Source organism: Nematolebias whitei, chromosome 20, assembly GCF_014905685.2.
Source record: "Nematolebias whitei isolate Nwh7 chromosome 20, NemWhi1, whole genome shotgun sequence".
In the NCBI taxonomy this organism is placed as follows: Eukaryota; Metazoa; Chordata; class Actinopteri; order Cyprinodontiformes; family Rivulidae; genus Nematolebias; species Nematolebias whitei.
Genome location: NC_056517.1, coordinates 10,077,463 through 10,090,390, shown reverse-complemented (window position 1 = coordinate 10,090,390; position 12,928 = coordinate 10,077,463). Strand labels below are relative to the sequence as shown.

At 42.4% G+C, this 12,928-nt stretch overlaps 1 protein-coding gene across 1 annotated transcript in view; it reads right to left on the bottom strand.

Moving 5' to 3' along the window:
- The window catches only part of palmdb (palmdelphin b), a gene marked incomplete in the record, with an annotated part of 78,686 nt that overhangs the window by 65,665 nt on the left and 93 nt on the right, over positions 1-12,928 (bottom strand).

The following is a 12,928-nucleotide window of genomic DNA, read 5'->3' as shown; positions in this document are numbered from 1 at the left end:
ATGAGTATATTTGGATCAGATCTTTAGTAATTATTGTTTTTCATTTACATGGTTTCATACCTGCATGTGTTTTTTGTCAGAGGAGAGATTTACATTGTGGTGGCTGACGATTAATCTATAGTGGCCAAGGCCACCTTTGGCCATCCCCTGCCTCCTCCACTTATCCTGGTGGTGGATAGAATTGCCCCTTCCTCTCTCCAGGATCTGTCACTCTGCTCGGCCTCAAAAAATATTTACTTGTGTTCCTTTTTCAAGTCCAGTGTAGTAAAACACTCATCTCCAAAACTAAACAGTCACAGTTTAAATCCTTCAGATGAAGGACATCGATGTGTCACTTGTTATTTTAAGAAACTGTGGTTCTTCAACCCTTCGGCTACAGTCCTTGATCCAAAAGTGATTTATAGAACTGTATGAAAACAACTGACAGTGCTTTTTCTGGGGGAACCCTCGCTGAGGTTGCTTTAAACCAGTGGTCCCAACACTGGACCTGGAGGAACACCATCCTCCGTGCTTTCGTTGTTTCCTGCTTTGACACACCTGATAAGAATGGATGGGTTATTAACAGGCTTCTGTAGAACTTGAGGATGTAATTAAATCAGGTGTGTTGGAGCAGAGGAACAATTAAAACATGCAGGATGGTGCTCCTCCGGGACCAGGGTTGGGAACCACTGGTTTAACATCCTGTTAAGCAGTGGTGGTCTGACCCGAAACACCAGAGGGTCTGAGACAAACAGAACCTCGTAGAAAATCTTTGCTTTACCCAAAGGGAAAAAAAAAACGTAAATTGATGAAAGGTTTGCTGGTCCCAGGCTAAATCAAATGTTTATAAAGACTGAAGTGTGCAAACAGAACTGTCTTACTATCATTCATCAGCATGTCCTCAGGTTTATGGGAGGATTTCCTGTCTTCTCTTGGACATTTGAAAGCTTCAACATCATTTTATCCTGATCTTTTAGAACATGTCAAACTTTTCATTAAACTATACAATCCTAATTTTAATGCAAACAAAGTGATGTCCAGCATTGTGACAGTCGCTGCAGTGCATGCTGGGGAAGCTTCAGGGCCGTGGCAGAAATCAGAGAGGACAGACAGACATAGTTTGGCCATGTCTCCAGAGGAGGGACAGAGGTTTGGACATGTCCAGAGGAGGGAAGTGGTTTGGACATGTCAAGAAGAGGAACAGTGGTTTGGACATGTCCAGAGGGGTGACAGTGGTTTGGACATGTCCAGAGGAGGGACAGTGGTTTGGACATGTCCAGAAGAGGGACAGTGGTTTGGACATGTCCAGAGGAGTGACAGTGGTTTGGACATGTCCAGAGGAAGGACAGTGGTTTGGACATGTCCAAAGAGGGACAATGGTTTGGACATGTCCATTGGACCTGTCCAGAGGAGGGACAGAGGTTTGGACATGTGCAGAGGAGGGACAGTGGTTTGGACATGTCAGAATCAGAATAAACTTTATTGTCATTGCAATGAGATACAACGAGAACATGTACGTACAGTCGCCCGAAAGATGGGCGGAGTGCACGATGCTGCGGCTATAAATAAATAGCGCGGCCCTCTTATTCATATTTAGAATAATATTTTGCTTAGATGAGAAAAGGAAAGAAAGCATGAGGAGAGATGGTATTAAAAAAAGATCTCTCACGCTGTGTCCTAGACAAGGCACAATATGAGGCATAAAAAAAAACTACCACAGCAAAGCAACATAAACAGACGTTATACATGAACATATAGGCCGGTGAAAACATTGAATTTTTAAGCGAAAGTCATAGCATAGTCCAGAGACACCCCCCCCCCCCCCAGCCATTGTCCAGATAAGAGGTGTTATTGATTATCAGCTCGGTTGAGGCTCTGTCACATGTCCACGGCCTTGGGGAAGGGAGAGGTGTGGAGACAGTCAAAGCATCTTTGTTGTTTTCACAACATTCCTGGAGGAGTTGAGATAAGCCACAGTTTGGGTCAGGCAGAACTCGTGCATTGCTGTTTCTGCCGTTTTAAAGACTCGCTGCTATATATTCCTCTGATGGAACTCCAAAACAGCCGAATTTATCCTTTACGCTGAAAGTCGAGCTCACAGCTTCTCCAAGATTCTTTCCCCTTCATGTGTGCTGCTATAGAGTCCACAGTCCTGATAACAGCTGCTCCAGCTCCCTGCTGCAGCTCCACAAATTCGATCTGAGTGCTGTCGAGCTTCGACACATCCACACAAATTTATAGACAATCTAGAATTCAACAGCCAAACAGCAAAAAACCAGTTGTCATCATGAATCCAATTTGTTCCCGTCTAGGTAAGAGGGTCCTCCTTACCCTGACTCCTGTTGGGAGAAGTTGATCAATTTTGTTGAGAGACCAGCTGAACCTTCAAATTAAGAGGTATGCAGACAAAAACAAATAAAAAATAGGCTTTTTAAGGGTTCACAGGACAAAAGAGTGCAAGCAGGGAAGTGGGTGGGGGGGAGGGGGGAGACCAGGGAGACACACCTGGTTCTACCGGAGGACAGAGAGAAAAAAAAATTAGACATGTCCAGAGGAGGGAAAGTGATTTGGACATGTCCAGAAGAGGGACAGTGGTTTGGACATGTGCAGAGAAGGGGCAGTGGTTTGGACATGTCCAGAGGAGGGACAGTGGTTTGGACATGTCCAGAAGAGGGACAGTGGTTTGGACATGTCCAAAGGAGGGATAGAAGTGCTGCAGATTAGTGAAGAGATCTTTCACTTCATGATACCTTCATGAAAGTTGGCGCAAATAATCTACTAAACATATATTTGTAAAAAAAAAAAAAAAAATGCACTGCCCCAATGTCCACTTCTTGTTACAAAGGCGTGACAACCAAGACAGCCCCACAACATCCAGAGCCTTAAGGAAATCAGGGTGAATCTCATCCACCTGCCCTGCCGCCTCAGAGCTTTTAAACTACCTCAGCAACCTCAGTCATGGTTATGGACGGACCAACCCCCAAGTCCCCCATTTCAGCTTCCTCCATGGAAAACGTGCCAGTGGGAATGAGAAGTCAAGTCAAGTCCGAGAAGTATTCCTTTCACCTCCAGATGACATGATTGGTTGAGGTCAACAGCACCCCACATTCATTGAACACAGTGTTAGTAAAGAGCTACTTTCCCCTCCTCAGCCGCCTGGTGGTTTGCCAGAATCTACTCAGAGTCGACCGATAGTCTTTATCCAAGGCCTAACCAAACTCCAAACTACACTGAAAAAAGTAGATTATTACCATGAGTTTGCAACTTTAATTTCTCAGGTGGGTGTGACATGAAAAAAACGTAATCATTTGAATTATCTCCATCCATCCATCCATTATCTTTACCCGTTTATTCCATTTTGGGTCACGGGGGTCGCTGGTGCCCATGTCCAGCAATCACTGTGCGAGGGGCGGGGTACACCCTGGACAGGTCTCCAGTCCATCACAGGGCCACATAGAGACAAACGAGACAAACAACCATTCACTCTCTCACTCACACCTAGGGACAATTTAGAGTTACCAATCAGCCTAACATGCATGTTTTTGGTCTGTGGGAGGAAACCGGAGTACCCGGAGAAAACCCACGCATGCACGGAGAGAACATGCAAACTCCACCCAGAAGGCCCCTGGACCAGGGTTTGAACCAGGGACCTGTTCGCTGAGAGGCAGCAGCTCTACCAGTTGCGCCACCGTGCTGCCCTTGAATTATCTCTAAAATTTTAATTGATTACACAAATTCTGCCAGTGGAATATTTAACAACACATAACTACTGTGCTCTACTCATCACACGTGCACAAAGCTGTGTGCACATTCATTCATTCAACATTTATTTAGACAGATAAGTCACATTGAGCCTAGAAGACTCATTTACAAGTGAGATCTGTTTAGACAGACAAAAAGTAATGAAACTGGACACATGTAGGAATTGGAGGTGAAAAAAAATCCTATCAGACTTTTTCTTCTTGCCTGAGAAGAAAAACTCTGATATTAAAAAACACCTTGCACAAACAAGCCCATAGTGACACAGACATTCTGCAGAGGGGGGGAGACGACGAGAGCGGTGAGCATGTCCATAGACGCTATTGAGGTCACTGTAAGAGTTCTGATAAGGATGTAATAATCAGTCAATGTCCTCCAGTGAGATCCGTAAACATTCTCGAGGTATGTCGAGGAATGGCCAAGGACAACGTCTATGAGAATCCAAGAGTCCTGAAATGATGACACAAAGTTTATTCAGCTGGTTTCATCTGGTTATCAGCTGGAAATTCCTCAGGGAGTGGGTGGTGAACGTCAGATCACGTTTTCCAGGTGAATTCAGATAAGATGGCCTTCAAGGCCAGCCAAGGGAGCTAAATTCAGATAAACACACAGATGTTTTGGGGACAGGCAGAACTTAATGACATCTACCTTGAGTCTGTGTTGGTCCAAACGGTTCCGAAATATCCAAATTACATGGCCACACCGATGGAACGTGACTGAGTAAAATCCTCGAGATCTGATCCATTCTGCCCAAAGCATTTGAGTCTGGGTATTCGAAAGCCATCATAAAGGCAAGCAGCGTGATAGGGTCCAAATTTGCTGCCGATGACTTCCTGGATTGTAGATAAAACCAGCAACCAGCTGAATCCAAAAAGTAGGAACCAGTTATCGTAAATCCAATTAAATATGCGTCCTTAAAATCCACAAATGGCAGCAGAGATAGACACATCTTCAAGTCTTCCGGTCAATGAGCTATCCAACTGCGTGCGTGCCAACAGGGCAAATCGGCTCGCCTAAAGCCTGTCTTCTCTTCGAAGAAATTTTATCAATTGAGTTGAGGGACCAACTGATCAAAACAAGTCCATAATTATGGTTCGGAAGATATGCAAGAGAGGCTCAGAAGCAGTTTCACAGACAGACAGAGCAGCAAAGCAAAGCGGAGAGGGAGGGGAGGGGAGAAGCATCCAATCTCAGCAAGAACAAGTGGTGAAGTGACTTGAGACCAAAGTGGAAGCAGTTCCATCCAATCTATTCATATTTTACCAGGAAACAGAAGTTTTTTTCTGGAATATTATCCTAATCAGTCATGGGTAGAAGGATGTTAGAAAAAGACAAAAAGAAGGTCTGCATGCCGTTAGAGAGGACATAGAGTTACAGTGGAGCTTGAAAGTTTGTGAATCCTTTATAATTTTCTATATTTCTCCATAAATATGATCTAAAACATAATCAGATTTTCCTAAAAGTCCTAAAAGTAGATAAAGAGAATCCAGTTTAACAAATGAGACAAAAATATTATACTTGTTCATTTATTTATTGAGGAAAATGATCCAGTATTATGTATTTGTGAGTAGTAAAAGTATTTGAACGTCTAGGGTTAATAATTAATTTGAAGGTGTAAATAGAGTCAGGTGTTTTCAATCAATGGATGATGATCAGGTGTGAGTGGGCACCCTGTTTTATTTAAAGAACAGGATCTATCAAAGTCTGCTCTTCACAACATGTTTGTGGAAGTGGATCATGGCAGGACCAAAGGAGGTTTCTGAGGAGCTCAGAAAAAGAGTTGTTGATGCTCATCAGGCTGGAAAAAGTTATAAAACATCTGTAAAGAGTTTGGACTCCATCAGTCCACAGTCACACAGATTGTGTACAAATGGAGGAAATTCAAAACCATTGTTACCCTCCCCAGGAGTGGTGGACCAACAAAGATCACTCCAAGAGCAAGATGTGTAATAGTCAGTGAGGTCACAAAGGACCCCAGGGTAACTTCTAACAAATGAAGGTCTCTCTCACATTAATGTTGACGTTCATGAGTCCACCATCAGGAGAACACTGAACAACAATGGTGTGCATGGCAGGGTTGAAGGAGAAGACGCTGCTCTCCAAAAAGAACATTGCTGCTCGTTTGCAGTTTGCTAAAGATGACGTGGGCAAGTCAGAAGACCATTGGACTAATGTTTTGTGGACTGATAAGAAACCAAAATAAACTTTTTGGTTCAAATGAAAAGTGTTCTGTTTGTAGAAATAAAAACTCTGCATTTCTGCATAAGAACCTTATCCCATCTGTGAAACATGGTTGTGGTAGTATCATAGTTTGGGCCTGTTTTGCTACATCTGGGCCAGGAGGGCTTGAATTCTGAATCATATCAGATAATTCTAAAGGAAAATGTCAGAACATCTGTCCATGAACTGAATCTCAAGAGAAGGTGGGTCATGTAGTGACAATGACCCTCAGCACACAAAATGTTCTACCAAAGAATGGTTCAAGAAGAATAAAGTTTGTGTTCTGGAATGGCCAAGTCTAAGTCTTGACCTTAATCCAATCCAAATGTTGTGGAAGGACCTGAATCAGCAGTTAATGTGAGGAAACCACCAACATCCAGAGTTGAAGCTGTTCTGTAGAGGAATGGACTGAAATTCCTTGAAGCGAGTGAGCAGGACTGATCAACAGTTACCAGAAACATTTAGTTGTAGTTATTGCTGCACAGGTGGGTCACAGCAGGTACTGAAAGCAAAGGTTCACATACCTTTACCTCTCACAAATCAGCAATATTGGATCATTTTCTTCAATAAGTAAATGACCAAGTATAATATTTTTGTCTCATTTGTTGAACTGAGTTCTCTTTATCTACTTTTAGAACTTGTGTGAAAATCTGATGATGTTTTAGATCATATTTATGGAAAAATATTAAAAAATTATAAATAGTTCTCAAAATTTCAAACACCACCGTTGGAGTGAGGACATTTCAGTTCAGTTCAGTTTATTTATACAGGTACAGCGCCAAATCACAACAAAGTTGTCTCAGGGCACTTTACAGGAACATTCACATAAAAGCCAATTAGTAAAGTTCTCTATCTAAGGAATCCAGCAGACAAGATGAATCTTGGCTTCGTTGCAGTCTCCCATCCTGAGCAAGCAAAGCGGCAACAGTGGAAAGAAAAACTCCTTTTTAAAAGAAAGAAACCTCCAGCAGAAGCAGGCTCAGGACAAGCGGTCATCTGCTTTGACCAGACAGAGTGAGATGGAGGAGGAAGACTCGCTGTGGAGACCCCTGACGAGGGAAAAGCCGAAAGAAGAGAAAGAAAAAAAAAGAGAATAATTTATAAAAAAAATAATAATAATAATCTGAATGATTAAACACGAGAGTTAGTGTTTAAGTGACTTGTCTGATTTGTTATATGTGTCTGACTCCAGACAGTCTTATTTACCTTGAACTGTGTCTGCTCATTCAGCCAAAGTCCTCCTGATTTGTAATCCCTGCCTGTCCCGCCTTAATCTGATCTCTGCTGGATTAAGAGTGCAGACACAAGCAGCAGATGCCTTCACATGTTCACTGTGTCGTCTGCTGAGGAACCTCTGATCTCTGATCTCCTCCGATAACTTTTGTGTGAGCTGAAGGTGTTTCAGCAGAATGAGAAGTGGCTCCGGTTCTGACAGGTGAACATCAGGGGTGCTTCAAGTTTTGACATTAGGACAACTTTAGATAATCTCTGGTTCCAAATTTAAAACCCATTTACTTGTCAAACTTTGTCTATATTGGTCTACACGAGGGTTTCAATGTTCACAGCTAACGAGAAAATGAATCCTGTAAAGGGCTGTGCACACTGAACATGGACTAGAGAAACAAAAAAGTAATATCTCACTGGGTTGTAGCCAGCTGGCAAGCAGTTTTAGTGACAGAGTCTCTAGAAAGTCTCCTGATGTTCAGCGTGGTATTCAACGTTCTCACGTGAGTCTGAATCTCACAGCACCATCACTTGAGTTTTGAACATGTTCAAATAAATTGTGACAACTTTTCTCCTGAAATAGCCACAGAGCTGTCACAAACATCTCCAAATAATTAGAGGGAGCTCAGCATGGACAGAAAACATGTCCAAGTTTAAAAACTGATCTGAAGTCAGAGTCAGAGTTTCTTTATTGTTGTTCGCATCACATGTGCTACATGTGGTGGAACGAAATTATGCACACAGGATCCCAGTTACATCCAACAATAAAATGTAAAAGAAAAACAGTAATTAGATCTAAAATATGAAATAAGAGAAACATAAACTAAAAATACACTAAGTACTAATAGTATGAACACAATATGCCGAACAGCAGCATGAACATGAGTCTGCGTAAGCAGATGAGCATGAATAAACACAACAACATTGAAACAGATCAGCAGCAACATTGAAACAGATCAGCAGCAGCATGATATGGTTTTTCACATTGATTATTCTGGTTAGAGATTCATGAGTCTAACAGCCTCAGGGTAGAAGCTGTTCCTCAGTCTAGTGGTTCTACACTTAATGCTCCTCAACCTCCTTCCTGAGGGGAGTGGGGCAAAAAGTGTGTGTGCTGGGTGAGTGGGGTCCTTCATGATGCAGGTGGCCCTCTTTCTGCATCTGGAGGTGTAGATGTCTGTGATGGTGGGGAGACTGACTCCAACATATTCTGTGCAGCCTTCATCACTCCCTGCAAAGCTTTTCTTTCTGCAGCTGTGCAGCCTCCATGCCACATGTTGATATTGGAGCACAGGATGCTCTCCACTGCACACCTGTAGAAGGAGGTGAGGACTGAGCTTCCCAGACCAGCTCATCTCAGCCGCTTGAGGAAGTAGAGTCTCTGATGAGCTTTCTTGATCAGACTGGTGGTGTGGTTGCCCCAGTTGAGGTTGTCATTCAGGTGCACACCCAAGTACTTGTAGCTGGAGACCACTTCCACCACAGATTCTCTTATGTTTGGGGAGGTGTGTGTGTGTGTGTGGGGTTGCGGGGAGGGTTAGGTGTGTTTGTTCCTTCTGAAGACCACAACCATCTCCTTTGTCTTCTTCACATTGATGTGAAGGTGAGTGAGAGAGTGAATGGTTGTTTGTTGTTTGTCTCGGAGTGTACTGCTTGGTGGGGAAAAGTTTGTATGTGACTTCTCAGACTGATGAAGCCCTTCATATAGAGGACAAAACATCTCTCAACAAAAAAAGGAACTGTCCAGATGACCTGACTGAACATTGTTGCTTGTCTCGTTTGTCTCTATGTGTCTCTGTGATGGACTGGAGACCTGTCCAGTTGTCCCTGTGAAGGACTGGAGACATGTTCAAGTGTCCATGTCATGGACTGGAGAGCTGTCTAGGGTGTCCCCTGCCTCTCGCACAGTAACTGCTGGATATGGACACCAGTGACCACCGTGACTCGAAAGGAAATAAGCATGTAAAGATAATGGATGGATGGATGGATGGATGGATGGATGATATGGCATCATTTTTAGAGAGAGAGAACTGAGATGGGATGTGACTTTCTGTATTATGAATCTTTGCACTGTACTAATGTTTTATCTTTGTTTAGGTATAAGACATTTTGTGATATCCATTCAATGACATCACTTTTACATTATGTCAAGGAGATGACATGATCTTTTTGTATGGCTGGAAATCATCTGCATAATCACCACAGGTCTGTCTGAATGGAAGCATATACAGATTGACTCAAACTGGGCCAAGGGTTGAACCTTGAGGAGCACCACAAACAATATCCACTTTGTTAGGAATAAACTTATTAATGGACACAAAGAATGTTGTCTCTAATGAAACCAGTTAAGAAGTGGACTAAACAAAAATAACCTGTTTTTTTAATCTGTCCAATACATCTTCTAAAAGAATTGCTGATTTTCAACATATCAGATGACACAGAGTTGTTAGTTTTCTTTCAGCTGTTACTTTCAGCGGGGTAAATGTAGTACCTACAGCATACTGAAGACTAACAGGGTACCAACATGGTATTTAAAGGTTTCTTTTGAGGTAAGGACCTAAAGAGTACTTACAATGAAAATATTAGTTGTACAATATTACAGGTTGCTCATTGGGTATTTATAGGGATATTAACAAAATACCTAGAACACAAATACCTGATTAGTACTGACAGTTTACCTATGCGGTACTTACAAAGTACTAACAGGCAATACGTAGGGTTACTAATGGCATATCTTAACTGAGCACACACAAAGCTCCGATGAAACTCACAACAATCTTCAAAGCTACTTTCAAAATTACCCAATAAGCACTCAATGTATACCCCTGTATGTACCGTGTAAGGATTCGGTAAACCTTGATATTTCTATTAGTACCCAATAGGTAACCTTCAGATACTGAATATATACCACATACCAACTTTGTAAGTACACCAAAGGCATTGTAAAGTACTGTTGCAAGTACCCAAGAAGAGTAGTCAGTGAATACCTTCTAGGTACTCTGTAAGTTCTCCCAGCAAGTACTAGGTATCCTTTGAGTATCTTGTAGGAACTAACCACTTCTTCTTCTGCTGCTGCTTTTTCTTCTTCTTCATCATCTTCTTCTTCTTTCTCACAGTCGGTCCCATTCTTACAGAGAGAGGAGGGGGAACAGGGCCTTGTTCACCTGACCAGCAGAACAGCCACTTTTGAATACAGTTCCTCCAGAAGTACCTGGCAGGACCTCCTGACACTGTGTGGAGGGATGTGGTCAGCTGCATCCTTAGATGTGTGAGCAGGTTGGGGCTGGTTGCTGCGCTGTTTCTAACCAATGTTGGCCTTTTAAAGTTAAAGGGGTTGCCCCAGTTTTATCAGAGTGTTTTCAAAGTGTATTCTTTTTTTTAAACCAAACAGATCAAAAACGTATAATTTTCCACAGTGACTCTTAGAAGAACCACTAGTCTGTGAAGCAAGAATGGACGTCTGTAATAGCATGGTGCTGGGTCTGTCAAAGGTACTGTGAGAATCTGGGATGATGACCCTGAGGCAGTTGGTGGAGGCGGCCGAACCAGAGTTCTCCAGCGTCCGAGAGGTGGTTTCATTGCTGTCTGCCAGACTGGTGCACCGCTTCCTGAACCTGGTGAAGGAGAGGATGACAGATGGAGAGAAGCATCTCCTGCAGCTGTGGTCCACGGGGAATCGCCCGTCTGATCCAGTGGACCCTTTCCCCGACCTCCACCTGGATCCTAACTTTGTGAAAGACAGCGACTCCCTGCTACGCAACACAGACCCAAAGATCGACTTGTGCAGAATGTGTCCAAAAGTACTTTATAAGACTTGTGTGAAGATCCTGAACAAGAGAACTCTGCACAACAGAGCTGTCAGCGTGTGGGACGACAAGCTCGGAGGTCAGAAGCCCCAGTGGAGAACTCTTTACAAACCTCCGACAAAAAAACAGACTGGCGATCTTCAATGGAGGATCCTTCACGGCGCCATTGCATCAAACTCTTTTTTGACGGTCATCAATCTTGATGTTTTAAATGAGAGTTCTTTTTGCAGTTTGTCTGAGAGTGTTTTTCATGTTTTTACAGATTGTGCATGGCTGACGGCTCTGTTTAATCTAATGACAAGGATCTTTAGCCTTTTTAACACAGTTTTCACCAAATCTGTTTTTATTAAAGGAGTACATTACAGCAAAACCACTAGGTTTAAATCCCAAACTTTAAACTTTTTAGTGGCCGAAGCAAAAATGTCTGTTTACTTGTCTCGTAGGGACAGACTGCAGGCTGGACCCCAACTTGATGCTGTGACTCTGTGGAAGTGCAACGTCAAGGCCAGACTGGCGTTGGAGTTTTGCTTCCACAGAGACACTGGACACCTGGAGAATTTTGTGAAACTGTGGGGATTTAAGAAGATTTTATGCACCATTTCTGATCAGGGAGAACTACAATACAAGCTCTTCGTGTAAATATTTTATTTCAAACTTGTCCTGATCACTTTTTTAAACACCGTTGTGTTAATTTATTGTGTAAATAAAGTTTTGTTAAAAATCAAATTAAAATCTTTGTTTACTTCTTTCTCTTCTTTGACGTCGTCTTCTTCTTCTTCTTCTTCTTCTTCTTTTTCAGCTGTTCCCTCATAAGGGGTCGCCACAATGAGTCATCCTCTTCCATCTCTGTCCTCTACGTCCTCTGTCCTCACTCCAACTACCTCCATGTCCTCTCTAACTGCATCCATATATCTCCTCTTTGTCTTTTTCCTGGCAGCTGCATTTTTAACATCCTTCTACCAATATACCCACTGTCCCTCCTCTGGACATGTCCAAACCATCTCAGTGTGTCCTCTCTAACTTTATCTCCCAGTTGTTCAACCTGTGCTGTTCCTCTGATGATCTCATTCCTAATCTTATCCATCCTCGTCACTCCTAAGGAGAACCTCAACATCTTCATTTATGCCACTTCTAGTTCTGTCTCCTGTCCTTTTGTCCATGTCTCTGTCTCCAGACCATACAACATAGCTGGTCTCACCATTGTCTTGTAAACAGGTTTGTTTTTAGTGATGAAGCTCAAGTTAAAAACTGTCTTCTTCATTATTAATTCATGGTTATCTCATGGTTTTGTAGCCCTTCTTAGGACGTGCAGCTGAAATGTTTGTGATTCATTCGTGTCATTATTATCAGTTTTTTATGCTAATGCAGTATTCATATTTACCTGACACCTCACAATTAGTTGATTTCTCTGAACAGGAACCAAATCTCTAGATTAAACTGCCAAATGTTTAACACAACAAACAAACGCAACAAAATATAACTTGAACCTGTTTATTCTTGAATGCAGCAGCAGACCGATTGTAAATGCTATTAAAGATTCATTGTTTTAGCATCTTTCCATGTGAAACAGCGTTGTTCTGGATCTGATAAGTGAGAAGCAGAGGGCAGCAGTTCGCTGCTTCTCCAAACCCATGAGAGCAGCAGAGCGTACGTGGGAGTGCATCTGTGATTCAACTCGTCAAACTCACACAGAAACCATTTCCTCTCTGCTCTCTCACACTTTTACATCACATTTTGACAAGAGGGAATGCAAAACTGAGTAGACGAGCAGTGATACCTTGATGTTCAGCTGTTAGTTAAAGTCAACCCCCTGTGAGGATGCTACGAACAGCTGACAGCCTAATGGAATTAAAATATTAAAGCATTAAGAAACACTACCTTTAATTTATCTCTAAATGAACAAACATAAATGCCTAAACAAATAGCAGGTCAGTCTCTGT